This window comes from Hyla sarda, chromosome 5, assembly GCF_029499605.1.
Source record: "Hyla sarda isolate aHylSar1 chromosome 5, aHylSar1.hap1, whole genome shotgun sequence".
Classification (NCBI taxonomy): domain Eukaryota; kingdom Metazoa; phylum Chordata; class Amphibia; order Anura; family Hylidae; genus Hyla; species Hyla sarda.
The window spans coordinates 156379921-156397057 of record NC_079193.1 but is presented as its reverse complement, the minus strand read 5'-3'; positions in this window follow the sequence as shown (position 1 = coordinate 156397057).

The window sequence follows — 17137 nt, the reverse complement described above, 5'->3', positions numbered from 1 at the left end:
TTTTTTTTAAATCAACTGGTGCCAGAAAGTTAAACAGATTTGTAAATTACTTCTATAAAAAAAAATCTTAATCCTTCCTGTACTTATTAGCTGCTGAATACTACAGCGGAAATTCTTTTCTTTTTGAAACACAGAGCTGTCTGCTGACATCCCGAGCACAGTGCTCTCTGCTGACATCTCTGTCCATTTTATGAACTGTCCAGAACAGCATGTTTGCTATGGGGATTTCCATTTACCCTGGACAGTTCCTAAAAATGGACAGAGATGTCAGCAGAGAGCACTGTGCTCATGATTCAGTAGACAGCTCTGTGTTTCAAATGGAAAAGAATTTCAACTGTATTATTCAGCAGCTAATAAGTACTGGAAGGATTAGGATTTTTAATAGAAGTAATTTACAAATCTGTTTAACTTTCTGGCACCAGTTGCTGAAAAAAAAAAAAATAGTTTTTCACCGGAGTACCCCTTTAAGGCACACACTCTGGGGAAGATTTATTAAAATCTGTGTGATGCAGACATTTCCGGACAGACATAAATTCTGCCATGTGAACATGGCCTTATGGTCATAAGTTAAATACTAAACAACCGAAAGTACTAACAAACACATTATTATTTTAATATTTTAATACTGTTTATGTTTATTTCAAAAATTTTACAGAAAAGAGAGAAATGAAATATAATTCAGAAAGAATAATGACATAAAAAAACCACAGAAATATTGGTGGAGCAACTACATTATATGAAAATATTCCGTATGAAAATTGGAAATAATGGAGCACTCACCCAGGTTTGAAGTCCTGAAAAGGTAGTTTTATTCCCACATAAGGATCACATTACAAGGCAAGTAGCGGGGTAACGGGGTGCGGACATGAGGCGAGGGATGGACAGACAGGTGGAGGAGCAGCAATTGTTTCACGCTGTGTAGCACTTCATCGGGCTCCATGCTGGAGCCTGATGAAGCGTTACACAGCGTGAAACAATTGTTGCTCCTCCACCTGTCTGTCCATCTCTCGCCTCATGTCCGCACCCCGTTACCCTGCTCCTTGCCATGTGATCCTTATGTGGAAATAAAACTACCTTTTCAAGATTTCAAACCTGGGTGAGTGCTCCATTATTTCCAATTTCTATACGTAATATTTGCATTATATGAACTGTCTCTTACAAATGTGAGCACCAACTGAAGTCATTCACACACGAGCCATACAGCCATTTACCGTGACCATCGATATTTATCGAAGTTGTCCGATATTGTTTGAATTACTGCTAACCACTGACTGTGGTGCCGGTGTCATTCCTTTGCATATTATTCAAACATTATATGAAATATGAAGCACATAAGGAGCAATCCATTCGTAATCATGAAATCAGACCATATTTTGGAGATATTCACTTCTTAAAAAGAAACCATAGATATAATGAAAAAGAAGAAATGCCAGCGTGGATATGATGCAAAGAAAGTCCTGTTTATTGAATAAAAGTCCAGAGACACAAGGTGAACAGAAGGTAACGTGTTTCAGGCGATAACGCCCTTAGTCATACACCATAGGAAGTGAGATTCTTCAGTTATATAGGGTAAGTAGCTCAGGTTAAATGGGATACACCTGTCCCAAGGCATTTTAACCCTTTATATGTAAAAATCCAAGTAGGATACATGATTCAAATATAAAAACAGAGAAGAACTAGTTTGAAGTTGTTAGGAACAAATGAATGAATGGATATAAACTTTCATGATAGTATAGGCATATAACAGCAATAAAATATAATGACTCATAGCTGGATAAGCAAAATGTGAAAATGTAGTAAGGATAATAGAAAACACAGTATTATTGAAACATAGAAGACCTAAGGAAGACAACTAATTATCATAATAGAAAAAAATTATAGATGAAAAATATATGCACATCAGTGATAATATAACAAAGTGTCCTGTCTTCCATTCAGTGCCCTAGGGACCCGTGTTTCCAATGTAATGATATAATGCTATTCACTAGTTAAAGGAAACAGAGCTCCAGATAAAGTATGCATATTATTAATGGCTGCAAATAGTGACAATACAAGCCATTATATTATATTGCTCCCAAATAGTAATTTATTAGTAATTGCCTCAAAATGGCCATTGCCGTGTCACGTATGGACAGGGAAAAGGTGAAGTCCTGCACTTGCCCACAACCTCTTTCCTTTCCTTTTGTGTAGCCACCCAGACTGACGGATCCTTAACCACGAAGATGCTCCCTGCCTATATAAGTGCTTTGACTTCAGAATCTAAAGAACAAACTACAAAAATAGTTAGTCAAAGGTCAGGGGATAGTCAGAAAATAGAAAAGGTGAATGCACACTTTACAATACAGAGTTAGACAAACAAACCAATAGATAAATCAATGTCAGCAAGCCGAAGTCAGAACCGAGAGAACCAAAGAGATACTGAATCAGAAAGGGTTAATCCAGGAAAAAAAGAGCAAAAATCAGATATCAAAAAGCAGAATACAATACAGAATGCTAACTACAGCAAATAACTTATTTCCCTGGCGAGGTCTACAAGCACACTGCAGGTTTATATAGGCAGCTGAGCAGGTGTGGTCACACAAGATATCTATCTGAATGGCTAAAGAAACAGACCCACAGATAGGTTAGGGTGTGGCCACATGAGTTACAAACAAAGCCACAACTAGAAGAGTTTAACCCCTCGGAACACACTAGGACAATTCATTACATGCCAATTTATCTCCTGCACATTACCGTGTATTTACCCTGCAGTAAGCTACCAACTGGATTTTACAACAGTGGTGAGTGCTACCTGTTTTCCTCCTATTCTGGGATGGTTTTCTATAACTAAATCACCTGCAACATGTTGATCTTGCCATTTGGATGAATTGCACTTGGATTAAAAAGCAATATTGCTTATTTCCTGCTCTTCATGTGCCAATAACTTGGTTATATTTGTATCATCTGCAAGTCAGGCAATAAAATATTTGTAGCTGAAATGTAAAAACTGTGATTCTGCCTCTACTTGATTATTTCAGATTGGTCCCTTTTGGTGTGAAAAGAATATGTTATTTGCCTGTAAATTAGTTTCTGGAACATAATATTTATATGTTGTCAAAGCATAAGGGTAGACTTTTGTCTAATTTATCCACACATTTACAAGGCTAATAAAAATGCCACTTATACAACCTCTATTATTTCATAAAAAATACAAATATACTGTGTCTTTTATAAGTTTTTCTATTGTTAAGTTGACAAAACATGCTTTCCAATTCAAAACATAAAAAGTACGTATTATACTTGTTGTAAAGTATTTTCTGTAAAGAAAAAGGTAAATTACTATTGATTTACTTAAATTGCTAAATATTAAACTGTTGAAGAGGACCTTAAGCCAACCTGGAATAATCAGATTACATTATCATTATATAGTTTAGGGTACCCTGATCAAACAATATTTACAGTTTATTGATTTATCCTCGCGTTCCCGGGTTTATGGTTTGTCTGAAAGTTAAGGAATCAGTCCGATGGGTGTGAACTTAATTATAATAATGGGAGTGATTATCAGTAGATAGATGGGGTTATAAAATCAGGGGATGTGATTTATACACCCTTCATTGTTTAATATTCACACCTCCTGACTGTTTAAACACAAAACAGGTAACAAGAGCTCCTGCATCTTCTGCCGCAATTTGGTTAATGAGTCTCATAAAGTCTGCAACTGCTTTAGGTGCTATGATTAGTATTGGTCACAGCATTTTAACCCCTTAAGGACTGAGCCCTTTTTCACCTTAAGGACTGAGCCCTTTTTGCAATTCTGACCACTGTCACTTTATGCATTAATAACTCTAAGATTCTTTTACCGATTATTCTGATTCTGAGATTGTTTTTTCGTGACATATTCTACTTTATTTTAGTGGTAAATTTTCTTCGCCATTTGCATCCTTTCTTGGTGAAAAATCCCCAAATTTCATGAAAATTTTGAAAATGTTGCATTTTTCTATATTTGAAACTTTCTGCTTGTGAGGAAAATTGATATTCCAAATAAATTATATATTGATTCACAAATGTCTACTTTATGTTAGCATCATAAAATGGACATATTTTTACTTTTTGAAAAAATTAGGGCTTCAAAGTATAGCAGCAATTTTCAAAATTTTCATGAAAATTGCAAAATCTGAAGGGACAGATATTACAGTACTACAACTCCCAGCATGCCTGGGCAGTCTAGGCACGCTGAGAGTTGTAGTTTTGCAACATCTGGAGGGCTACTGTTTGGGCACCACTGTAATAGTGATCTCAAAACTGTGACCCTCAAGATGTTGCAAAACCGCTAGAAGGGCAGCAGTATATATCGCTTTACTGACACCTTCCTTCCCCCCCCCTACCGTCGCCTCCCTACCTGCGCCGCTGATCTCCGCTGATGCCACCGATGATCGGCGGTCCCCACAGCATCTTCTCCTCAGGTACCGGCCGCCATCTTCTTCCCCTGTTCTGCCCGACATCCAGGGGTGGGCAACCATCCTGGCAACCCCCCGTCTTCCACTGCCATTGGTCAGTACACTGTGCTGACTAATGGCAGGGGATAGGAGGAGGTTGCAGCACTGCAACCTCGCTCCTATCCCTTAGGATGATCGGGGCTGTCACTGACAGCTCTGATCATCCCTATTTTCCAGCCGATCGGGTCACCAGAGACCCGATTAACCCGTAATAGCAGAAAATCGCATATCTGAATTGACATGCAATTTCCTGCGATTGCCGACATGGGGGGTTTTCAGGACCCCCCTCGGCGATGTGCCGGGATGCCTGCTGAATGATTTCAGCATGCATCCCGGTCCGGTCCCCAACCAGCTAGCGGCGGGGACCGGAAATTCCCACGGGCGTATCCATACGCCCTCAGTCCTTAAGGACTTTAAAACGGGAGTGTATGGATACGCCCGCTGTCCTTAAGAGGTTAAGAGCTAATGGCGTGCATCACTGATGTCCGCCATTATCTGTGAGGTCCTAGATGCTGATAGCAGTCGGGACCCGCAGTTCATGAAGGGAGCACAGGGCACCACGATGTAAATTTACGCCACAGGTCATCTTAGAGTTAAAACTTTGACACAATAAAACATTTTTTTGTTAAAAATAATTTAATCTTTGTGTAATTGTAACAGAGTTGTGTGACAGCTTTTTTTTTGCAGGAGAAGTTGATGTTTTTAGTGGTATCATTTTAGTGGTACCACACAATTAGATGACTTGTTGTAACAGATATGCCATACCAAATATGTGTCCTAATTTAAAAAAAAAAAAAAATTTTGTAATGGTGAAAAGGGGATTGAGTGCGCGCTCACAAGCGCTGCAGTCCCGCACAATTCAGCCCACTAGAGAGCACTAAAGCGGAAATGTAATAGAGATACTAACTGGTTACTCGACATGCAGAAGCCAGGTTTTGTATGCGATACTAACCTGCCATCCACTTGCTTCTGCATGTCAAGTTACCAGTTAGTACCTCTATTACATCTCCACTTTAGTGCTCTCTAGTGGGCTGAATTGTCCGGACCTACAGCGCTTGCGAGCGTGCAGCATACATCAGCTAACCAGTTGTGGAATGCTGCATCGACTAATACTCAGTGACAGAACTTCATTTTAATACATTGCATTGCTTATTGCACCACCTTTTATATGTAAATTATTTATATGTAAAGTATTCATTCATACCTTAAGTGGAGGGGATTGCAAGGATCGTGCATCTCAACTGCTATTATTTTGTGTAATAACTAATAAATCACTATTGTACTTTGGACACTTGCTTACCTACTATTTTTATACATTGACCCTTAACCCTTTAGATACACATTCCTTTCATACACTTACCATTTATCCCTGATTATTATAGAACACGCACACATTCAGCCACTACAATACATATATATCCACTCAATATACCCATATAACAGAACACTCATACATTTTAGCTACCATCATTTATTTATGAATATATGAAAATTAACTAATCTACCCACATCCACAACCATCATTTATAATAACTCACTCCATATCCCATCTCATTTACGACGACATATACAGAGTAGTCCTTGAGAACCTGCCACCTGCCATTTCTCTTCTTTTTGGGAAGAGTTCTCTGACATTTTATAGATCGAGTACCTCCACCCTTTTACTTTTTCTAGAGATCAATTTATGTGGGCAGGCAGGGCACTAAAAATGTAGCCGACAATAATAAAAAAAAGTAGTGTGTGTGTGTGTTTTTCACTTTTGTTAAAAAACATTTTTTAGGTAGTACTACTACTCACAGCATGGAACACACTGAACACCATGAAGGGAGTAGTAGTATCTTTACTAATTGAAAGATCTCCCGTGTCACTTCTGACACCCGTTGCAATTCTCCTGTATAATGTACAGCTGTGGCCGGCCGTTCTTCTATGGTCCCCTGCACTGCCGTATATATACACCTATGGTTCCAGCCACTCACAGCTCTGCGGGAAATATGAATGATGGGTATGTATACGGCCTATACTCATACTGCAGTGGGACCAGAGAAGATCTTCCGGCCGCCCGCATCTATACATTATACAAGACGATCGCATTGAGTGTCAGAAGTGACACCGGCTGCGATCTGTCTATTAATGCAGGTACTACAGCTCCCCACATGGAGCAGAATGTGCAGTGCTTAGTGCACTAGAGAAAGCGTTTCTGAGTTTGTGTCATGTTTTGACCTCCAGCTTGTGACCTGACTTTGCTTCTTTGCCGGCTTCCTCCTGACATTCTGCCTGTGATCTCACTACACTTCTTGGCTGCCAGCCTTCGGACCCATGCTATGTCCGACTATGCTTCTTCTCCGTGTCAAGTTCATCTGGGCATCCTGTGTGGATGTATTGTGCCAGCTGTAGTGACCTGGGTGCCGCCTGCCGCAGCAAGACCATCCCGCTTTGCGGCAGCACCTTAGACTTGGCTCCCTGGTGAGGTTCAGCCATAGTCCACACAGGTCAGTGGATCCACTTTCCAGCCATCTACATTAAGATCGTTACAGTAAGATCCGGCCATGGATTCAGCCCAGGTTCCTCTGCCAAGTGTTGCCGATCTCTCTACAATTGTGGCTTGACAGTCTGCACAGATTGCAACAACAAGCACAGCAGATGACCCAGCTTTCCGCTCTGGTTCAGCAACTCCTAGCTTCGCAACAACCTCAACCACCTCCGGCAGAACTCTCCGCTGTTCCTGCTCCTGATTCTTCAGTTGGCTTCAAGATCCGTCTGTCTCTGTCTACTAAATATGATGTAGGCTTCATAACCTATGTGGGCTTCATAACCCAGTGCTCCATGCACCTACAACTTCAAACGGACCAGTTTCCTTCAGAGAGTGCCAAACTGGCATTTGTCATCAACCTTCTTTCTTGAAAAGCTTTGGCCTGAGCTACCCCGCTGTGGGACTACAATGACCCATTGTCCTCAGATCTCCAGACTTTCCTTACTGAATTCCGTAATGTATTTGAGGAACCAGCTCGGGCATCTTCAGCAGAGACAGCCTTACTGAATCTCTCTCAAGGAAATTCTTCGGTGGGAGAATACACAGTTCAATTCCGCATCTTGGCCTCTGAGCTGGCTTAGAATAATGAGGCCTTGTGCGCTACGTTTAAAAAGGGTCTTCAATGTAGGATCAAGGACGCCTTGGCGGCTCAAAATCTTCCATCCTCCCTGACTGATCTTATTAACCTTGCCACTAGAAGTGACTTTCAGTTCTCGCAGAGACAAGAGGAGCTACGTTGTGAGAGAGAACCACTTCAGTCACAGTATTTTCTCAATTTGGCTTCCACCTTTGAACATCCACTACAACTCTCTCTTACACCACAAGCAGAAGAGCCCATGCAGGTGGACCGCATTAGACTCTCTTCTCAAGAAAGAACCCGACGACGCAGTGATAACTTCATTCTGCCAGTCCTGAACACTTCCTTTAAAGAGTGTCCGCAGCGTCCGGGAAATGCTGGCACCTAGGGCACGTAGGAGAGGCATCCCTGGGTGTGAATAGTACCTCTCCTTGTTTTATCATACCTGTTCAAGTTCATATTCCTACTAAGTCTTCATTCTTCGCTTCTGCCTTCCTGGACTCTGGTTCTGCGGGAAATTTTATTGACACTACCCTGGTCCAAAATTAGAAAAGCTTCTGTATATCTCTTCAGTTAACGGAGAAAACCTCAGGGGCATGGTCCTTTACCGTACTGAACCGCTTACTATGCAAGTGGGAGTGTTGCATAAGGTAGAGATGCAGTTCTTTGTGCTACCACATTGTACTTCTGAAAATCTTCTAGGACTTCCTTGGCTTCAGCGTCATTCTCGTCAATTTGATTGGAATACTGGAGAGGTTTCTCTTTGGGGAACCTACTGTCATGGTCACTATCTTGAGTCCTTTCTGCCAAAGACAAACTCATTACCACTCGTTAAGTTGAGTATACCTTCCCCTTACCGTAACTTTGCTGATGTATTCTGCGAAAAACAAGCAGAGACTCTTCCTTCACATTGTCCCTACGATTGTCCCATTGATCTTCAACCAGGAACTAGACCTCTTCTGGGAAGAATCTATCAGTTGTCTGTTCCAGAGACTCATGCTATGGAAAAATATATTCAAGAAAATCTACAAAAGGGGTTCATCAGGAGATCTTCCTCTCCTGCCAGAGCTGGATTCTTCTTTGTTGGGAAAAAAGATGGTGCTCTGCGTCCTTGCATTGATTATAGGGGACTCAATAAAATTACAATCAAAAATCGCTACCGTTTGCCCTTGATTTCAGGACTCTTTGATCATCGAGCCCGAATATTCACTAAATTGGATCTCCACGGAGCATACAATCTAATTTGCATTCGTGAAGATGACGAATGGAAAACGGCCTTTAACACCCGAGATGGCCATTTTGAGTACTTAGTGAAGCGATTTGGTCTCTGCAATGCTCCAGCATCTTCCAAAAATTAGTTAATATCATCTTCCGTGTTTTACTGTATACCTGCGTGGTGGGCTATCTGGATGATATCCTGGTCTTCTCTTCCAATTTAAGACTTTATCATGCTCATGTCTGCCAAGTCCTACTGCTTCTACGGGAGAATCGTATATTTGCCAAGCTGGAGAAATGTCTCTTTGAGAGAACGAGCCTTCCTTTCTTGGGTTACATTGGTTACATTATCTCCCATCAAGGTCTTCTGATGGATCCTGCTAAGCTTTCTGCTGTTTTAGACTGGCCACGTCCTTCAGGTCTTCGGGCAATTCAAAGTTTTTTGGGGGTATGCCAACTACTACCGTCAGTTTATTCCAAATTTTACTTCCCCGACTGTTGCCCTTATCAAAAAGAATAATAACTGCAAAAATTGGTCTCCCAAGGCTGAAGAGGTCTTTTCTCAGTTGAAATCTATCTTCTCTACCGCACCTCTTCTCTCAAGACCTGATCCTGAAAAACCATTCTGTTTGGAGGTAGGCGCATCTTCTGTTGGAGCTGGCGCAGTTCTTACCCAAAAGTCTTCTAAAGGAAAGAACATTACTTACTTATTTTCCAACACCTTTTCTCCTGCGGAGAGAAACTTTTATATTGGTGACCGGGAACTCCTCGCCGTAAAACTTGCCTTAGAAGAATGGCGTCATCTTTTAGAAGGCTCTAAACATCCTATCAGCATTTTCACTGATCACAAGAACCTTTTATATCTACAATCTGCACAATGCCTGAATCCCCGTCAGGCAAGATGGTCGCTCTTCTCCTCTTGATTCAACTTCTTCATTCATTTTTGTCCTCCAAAGAAAAATGTTAGAGCCAATGCTCTTTCTCGTTCCTCTGATGTTGTTGGTCAGGATTTCACTCCTCGCAATATCATTCCTCCTGAGTGCCTTATTATTAGTGTTGAGCACGAATATTCGTAATGCAAATTTTTATCATGAATATCCGCACTTCGCGATTTGCGAGTATTTAGAATATAGTGCTATGTATTCGTAATGACAAAAATGTTATGCAAATTATCCATGCAAATTTTCCTTTTTTGTTTTTTTTTCACATGCAAATTTTTATGCCCCCAAAAAAGTTAATGATCATAGTGAATATGCAAATTTCACGGACATAGGACGAATAATCGTCAATATATTTGTGAAATATCGCAAATTCAAATATGGGCCCTGCTGCTCATCACCACTTATTACTGCAGCTCCAGCTTCTCTTCAAGTTCCACCTGGGAAGACGTTCCTGCCTCCTCACCTCAAACATCATGTCCTCCATTGGGGACACTCCTCGTTGTTGGCTGGTCAGTCTGAGATCAAGAAATCTTTCCAGTTAATCTCTCGACACTATTGGGGGCCTCATTTCAAACAAGATGTCACAGATTTTGTCAGTTCTTGTATGACCTGTGCTCGAAACAAGACTTCTCACTTAACCCCTTAAGGACACATGACGTATCGGTACGTCATGTGTCCGCTCCCGATCTATAACACGGGGCCACGGCATCATAGCGGGTTGGGCCCGGCCTCTAACAACGGTCGGGACCCGTGGCTAATAGCGCACGGCATTGATCGCGGTGCCGCGCGCTATTAACCCTTTGGATGCGGTGTTCAAAGTTGAACGCCGCGTCTAAAGTGAAAGTATGCCAGTTAGCTCAGTGGGCTGCGGCAAAATCGCGGCATCCTGAACAGCTTACATGACAGCAGGAGGGTCCCTACCTGCCTCCTCGCTGTCCGATCGCCGAATGACTGCTCAGTGCCTGAGATCCAGGCATGAGCAGTCAAGCGGCAGAATCATCGATCACTGGTTTCCTATGAGAAACCAGTGATCAATGTAAAAGATCAGTGTGTGCAGTGTTATAGGTCCCTATGGGAGCTATAACACTGCAAAAAAAAAGTGAATAAAGATAATTTCACCCCTTCCCTATTAAAAGTTTGAATCACCCCCCTTTTCCCATAAAAAAACACAGTGTAAATAAAAATAAAAATAAACATATATGGTATCGCCGCGTGCGGAAATGTCCAAATTATAAAAATATATAATTAATTAAACTGGAGGGTTAATGGCGTATGTGCAAAAAAATTCCAAAGTCCAAAATCAATAAGTCCTATCAATGCAAAAATGGTACCGCTAAAAACTTCAGATCACGGCACAAAAAATGAGCCCTCATACCGCCCCATATGCGCAAAAATAAAAAAGTTATAGGGGTCAGAACATGACAATTTTAAACGTATTAATTTTCCTGCATGTAGTTATGATTTTTTCCAGAAGTACGACAAAATCAAACCTATATAAGTAGGGTATCATTTTAATCGTATGGACCTACAGAATAAACAGAAGGTGTCATTTTTACCGAAAAATTTACTACATAGAAACGGAAGCCCCCAAAAGTTACAAAACAGCGTTTTTTTTTTTTCAATTTTGTCTCACAATGATTTTTTTTTCCGTTTCGCCATAGATTTTTTGACATAATGACTGATGTCATTACAAAGTAGAATTGGTGGCGCAAAAAAAAAGCCATCGTATGGATTTTTAGGTGCAAAATTGAAAGAGCTATGATTTTTTAAAGGCAAGGAGGAAAAAATGAAAATCCAAAAACGGAAAAACCCTCGGTCCTTAAGGGGTTAAAGGGGTATTCCGGACAAAAATATTTTATCCCCTATCCAAAGCGTAGGGGATAAGGTGTCTGATCGCGGGGGGCCCGCTGCTGAGACCCCCCCGCGATCTCCCTGCAGCACCCGCATTCTATGCGGGTGCTGAATCTCCAGTTTTGGAAACCTCCAGATTTCCAGGACTGGGGATGTGACGTCACTCCATTAATGTCTATGGGAGGGGGCGTGACAGCAGTCTCTTGCCTATTTCGGATGCCCTTGGACTCATATAGCTATGGATTTCATCACAGATCTTCCTCCTTCGGGTAACAATACCATCATCTGGGTGGTCGTTGATCGGTTTTCCAAGATGGCACATTTTATTTCTTTACCTGGACTTCCATCAGCTCCTCAGTTGGCCAAACATTTTCTCTAACAAATTTTTAGTCTTCCTTCCCACATTGTCTCAGATAATGGGTTGCAATTTGTCTTCAAATTCTGGTGTGCCCTTTGTTCTCATTTAAATATTAATCTGGACGTTTCTTCCGCCTACCACCCTCAATCCAATGGGCAAGGGGAGAGAGTTAATCAGGTCCTGGAGGGCTACTTGCGACATTTTTTTTTCTGCCCAGCAGGACAATTGGGTTGATCTTCTGCCTTGGGCTGAATTTTCTTACAACCAAAAAGACTCTAAGTCCACGAAGACTTCTCCTTTTTTGTCGTCTATGGTCTTCATCCTTGTCTACCTTTTCCTCTACCTGATTCCTCTGGAGTGCCGGCTGTGGAGACCCTAATCAGAGATTTTGTGTCCATTTGGCAGAAAACTTGACACTCGTTACTTTCCGCTTCCTCCCAAATGAAGTCTCAAGAGGACAAGAGAAGAAGACCCCCTCCTTCTTTTTCTCCTGGTGACAAGGTCTGTCTCTCCTCCAAGTACATTACAAGTACAAGTGCTTTAAAATTTCTAGTTACAAGTTGGGTCCTCGTTACCTGGGTCCATTTGTGATTCTTCAAAAAAGCAACCCTGTTTCATACAAGTTATGTCTGCTTCCTCCCTCTGCATTCAAAATTTCTTCCATGTCTCTCTGCTTAAGCGCTTGGTCATTAATCGTTTCTCTCAAAAAGTCGTTGCTGTCTCTGGTTCTTCAGACCTTTTTGATGTTAAGGAGATCCTTGCTACTAAAACTATTAGAGGAAAACATTATTTTCTTGTAGACTGGAAGGGGTTTGGTTCAGAAGAGAGGTCTTGGGAACCAGGGGAGAATATTTTGGATTGCAGTCTGGTTCAAGACTTTCTTAGACCCAAGAAGAGGGGGAGACTGTTAGGGGCAGCGCTCCAGCCATCCATCCTGGCCATGAGTGCTCCCCCTCCTCTGTTCCTGCCTGACCCGGGACTCGCGGTGCTCCCTGTGTCCCTGTGCACGCTCGCCCCCGCCTCCTAGGTAGCACGCGCCAGCTCTGTAAAATTTAAAGGGGCAGCGCACCATTAATTGGTGCTTGTGTAGTTTGACCCTATTTAACCCCGCACTTCCTTTAACCATTGCTGGATCTTTGTGCTTAGTGCCCTAGAGAAAGCATTTCTGAGTTTGTGCCATATTAGTGTTTTGACTTCCAGCTTGTGACCCAACTTTGCTCCTTTGCCACCTGCCTCCTGACCCTGTGCCTGTAACCTGACTACGCTTCTTTGCTGCCAGCCTTCTGACCCATGCTATGTAAGACTATGCTTCTTCTCCATTCCAAGTTCATCTGGGCATCCTGTGTGGATGGATCGTGCCAGGGTTAGCGACCTGGGTGCGCCCTGATGCAGCAAGACCATCCCGCTGGGCTCTGGTGAAAACCAGCGGCACCGTAAACTCCCTGGTGCAGTTCAGCCATTATCCACACAGGTCAGCGGATCCACACTTTCCAGCTGTCTACAGTAAAATCATTACAAATACAGTGCACTTTAGATTTTTTAAGTTTCCAATAACTTGTGCCTTTAAGGAAGCAGATGCCTGCCAGTGTTTCTATGCACACAAAGGTATTTAAAAAAGCAGGGGCTTTTTCCAAGTGGTCCATAAATTATCCCTTTTTGGAAGTAGCAGCATGTCTTGTGCTTTTAAAGTGAAGCAAGAATGGTTTTTTCCAAGCTGGGAAAAAATGATTTCCATTTTGGGGTGAAGCAACGAGTTTGCCATTCTAAAAAGTTCACAAAAGTGACATAAAACCCTTTATGCACAGCTTCTGGACATTCAGCGGAAAACAAAAAAAAATCCTTCACTTTAAAAAAGATTATGCACTGACAGAACAGATGCAGAACGCTCTCTGCTGTTATACTACAATCATCATCTGTGGTTTTACTCCTATCTGTGTTATCACTGCTTCTTGTCTCTCACAGAGATCTTCACTCAACACCTGCTGTCTCTAAAATGGCTGCTGAGGCTATGCGCATAGGCTTTTATATTGGCTGTGACATCATCCCTATACTGTCTCTTGATTAGCTGGGAGAGCTATTTGAAAGGTATTATGGGATTCCCTGAGGTCATGTGATTCTTCCTCCTTCTCCTTTCTGCCATGTGGCTGATATTCTTTTAGCAGGTTCTGTCAAACCCAACCACCAAAAGTTTAAGTTCTAGCCAAACAGAACTTTTAGCAAAGTTCTGACCAAATTGGGTTCTATGGATTTAGTTCGCTCATCTCTACTTTAAACCCCTAGAGTTGAACCAACTTTTTAAACGTTTGACTCAAGCTCGCCAAACTTTACAAAAAATTGTTGATTAGCGGTACACGGTTTCTCTACAAACTGGCAATGCAATAAGTCTCAAAACATGCCTGTATTACACTTCTAGGGTGACCTAGGAATGTATTCAAGTAATTTTAAAGTTAATGTAAAAGTAAGAGAGATATGCAATTACCCATGGCTGCTGTCAGCTTGTTTAAAAACACACTCAACTAGCAGGTTTTGTATGCTTTTTAATCTTAAAATAAATGTGAACCTGGTGACAGGCTAAAGAGTACCTGTCACCAAACTAAACTTTTAATATATTGTTCTTAATGTAATTATAAGACACTTTTCTATTTACTTGATGTTAAACTTCTCAAACGTTATATGTTTTTAATATAATTGAAAAAACGGCCACTAGGTGGCTCTGTTCTGTTCCCTGCGCAAATCAAACAGTTAGGTTGGTCTCCTCCTGGGCTGGCAGGAGAACAAACTCAGGAAGTGTGTGGGGGGTATGGAGAGGTACAGCTCTCACAGGCTTCAGCAACATTGCGCCTGCTTGGGAGCTCCCACTTTCTCCTGCCGGGAGCTCACACAATGTGAGCAAGGGAAAGGTATGATACAGAGCTTTTTAGAGCTTGGCAAAAAATAATTTAAGGGCAGGAGGGGTGTTAGGAGTAGTTAGGGAATATAATCTGACTTAGTTTAGAAAATATGGTTTGATGACAGGTACTCTTTAAAAACTAAAATGCCATTGCCATTCAATTGACATATGAAAAACTATAATTTTTAGAGAATATGGACAGAGCACTCCTCCACCTGATGACTTGTCTTATAAAATTAGAAATCAACATCAAGAAATTGCATAAAGATGACAAAACATTTTTCAAAAAGCCTTTTTTTAATTACACAAAATATTTTCCAACTGATTCTAGGAAACATAATGCAGTACAACAAAAGATAATACGTGTTAATTATTTCTAGGTAACAACGCTGCTTACCGTCACTAATCCCTGTCAGAACATGCAAAACACTGTATTCTTTTCCAGTTTTATAACTGTCATACTTACAAAGATATCAAACCTATTAAGCCCTGAAGCAATTATCATTTTTCTTTTTAGAACATTTTTGCTTTTTAAAATTTCAAGACGGTATTTTCAGTTTTCAAGAGCGCATACTTAATGAGAACATTTTCGGAGATGTGGAAAAGGAGCTGAAAGGTCAGATGTAAAATCAGTTTATATCTACCACATACAATAGAAATGCTTCACAGACCAATTCAGTCCATATCATTTTTATACATGAATGCAGTCAGCATCCCTTTGCACATAAAGCATTAGAAAACATTAAACAAAATCACCATCAAAGATAAAGTATTTTTCATTGTCCCAGAATGTGGGATCTTGATGCATTTCAGTGATTTGCTGATAAAACTTTTTCTAACCTTCACTTCTTTTGCTGCAGATCTATATCTGGTGGACACCAATAATAACAATAACATTTATAAATCTGCACAAAGACTTTAGGAAACTGCATAAATGTATACAAATAGACTACCGTATATACTCGAGTATAAGCCGAGTTTTTCAGCACGATTTTTCGTGCTGAAAACACCCCCCTCGGCTTATACTCGAGTGAACTCCCCCACCCGCAGTGGTCTTCAACCTGCGGACTTCCAGAGGTTTCAAAACTACATCTCCCAGCAAGCCCGGGCAGCCATCGGCTGTCCGGGCTTGCTGGGAGTTGTAGTTTTGAAACCTCCGGAGGTCCGCAGGTTGAAGACCACTGCGGCCTTCAACATCATCCAGCCCCCTCTCACCCCCTTTAGTTCTGTACAGTACTCACCTCCGCTCGGCGCTGGTCCGGTGCTGCAGGGCTGTCCGGAGAGGAGGTGTTCCGGTGGGATACTGGTTCCGGGCTGCTATCTTCACCGGGGAGGCCTCTTCTAAGCGCTTCGGGCCCGGCCTCAGAATAGTCACGTTGCCGTGACAACGACGCAGAGGTGCGTTCATTGCCAACGTACTTCTGCGTCATTGTCAAGGCAACGCCTCTATTCCGGGCCGGAAGCGCGGAGAAGAGGCGCCCCCGGTGAAGATAGCAGCCCGGACCACCTCCTCACCGGACCACCTCCTCTCCGGACAGCCCTGCAGGACCGGACCAGCGCCGAGCGGAGGTGAGTACTGTACAGAACTAAAGGGGGTGAGAGGGGGCTGGATGATGTTGAAGGCCGCAGTGGTCTTCAACCTGCGGACCTCCGGAGGTTTCAAAACTACAACTCCCAGCAAGCCCGGACAGCCGATGGCTGCCCGGGCTTGCTGGGAGTTGTAGTTTTGAAACCTCTGGAGGTCCGCAGGTTGAAGACCACTGAGGGCGAATGATGAGAAGAGGATGATGAAGGGGGGGGGTGTGGGGATGATGAAGGGGGGTGGGGATGATGAAGGGGGGGGGGGTGTGGGATGATTACAAGGGGATGATGAAGGGGGGATGTGTGGGATGATAAGGGGATGATGAAGGGGGGATGTGTGGGATGATTACAAGGGGATGATGAAGGGGGGATGTGTGGAATGATAAGGGGATGATGAAGGGGGGATGTGTGGGATGATAAGGGGATGATGAAGGGGGGGATGTGTGGGATGATTACAAGGGGATGATGAAGGGGGGATGTGCGGGATGATAAGGGGATGATGAAGGGGGGATGTGTGGGATGATGACAAGGGGATGATGAAGGGGGGATGTGTGGGATGATAAGGGGATGATGAAGGGGGGATGTGTGGGATGATGACAAGGGGATGATGATGAGGATGTTAATGACGGGTCTGGATGATGACAGGGGGGGATGAGGTATTTCCCACCCAAGGCTTATACTCGAGTCAATAACTTTTCCTGGGATTTTGGGTTGAAATT